Here is a 1,106-nt window from a genome sequence, read left to right on the forward strand (position 1 = left end):
CTAGTAGCTCTTTGTTTCTGAACAGTTTTGGCATCTCCTTTTATCCTTTGAAATTCAGAATGGTTGGCATCCATAGGAACCCAGAATTCAGATAGTATTATTGATTCTCCTAGTGTAGTATGTTGATTCTTGAACACAGTTACTTTATGAGTCTTGGCCGTGGCTCCAAGCACTTTGTTTTCCAGTATTACCACCAGATACATAAATGCCACAGACACATGACTAGGTGAACCTTTTCAGATTGTGACTCAGCTTTGCTAAAATCCCCAGTTAGAGGTGTCCAGAGCTCTTAAGCACACTCTTTTTGCTTTGGATCACGACTTTAACCACTCAGTCTCTAGCTTTTCACTTGGACCTGCATGCCACAAGCACATGGTTAGGGACAGCTTGATTTAGCCGCTTAGGCCTGGAATTACTTCCTTGGGCCCTCCTATCCACTGATGCTCAAAGCCTTGGATCCTTTTCACCCTTGCCTTTTGGTTTTAAGGGCTGTTGGCTTTTATTCCTTTTCTTGATCCAATGATTTCTTGTAAAATTTTTTGTTTTGTTTTTTTTTTTTGAGTGTTTTTTCTTGCTTCAAGAATCAAATTCATGATTTTTCAGATCATCAATAATATTTTTCGTGTTCCTCATTCTTTTAGGAGCCAATATTTATAAAATTCAAGATAAAAATTATGCACTGTTCAAGCATTCATTCAGAGAACAAAAAGTGTTGCCACCACATATAGTTAATTATAATTTTTATTATTAAGAACTCGAAAAAATAAAATACTTCTTTATTCTAATTATCTATTATTTTATTCATGCCTGATGATGATGAGAAAAATAAATTATAACTTAATTGGAAATAAAACCAAAATAGATATATTAATTACTACTACTACTACTATATATCTCCTAAGGTAAATTCCTATAATAACACTATCACAGAGTTAAAGCTAAAATTAGAACTCAACAACCTGTGTTTTGAGAAGTAGATGTTCCTCTAATCTGTGGGGTGCTTGGACCTTCAAGGATTAATTTCTGGCGCTTCAGCTCCCTTAAATCACGCCCTTGCTCTTCCTGTTCCTTAAGCAGTTTGCAAAGCATGCTACTTTGATTGTTCT

Source organism: Arachis duranensis, chromosome 4 (assembly GCF_000817695.3).
Source record: "Arachis duranensis cultivar V14167 chromosome 4, aradu.V14167.gnm2.J7QH, whole genome shotgun sequence".
Lineage (NCBI taxonomy): Eukaryota > Viridiplantae > Streptophyta > Magnoliopsida > Fabales > Fabaceae > Arachis > Arachis duranensis.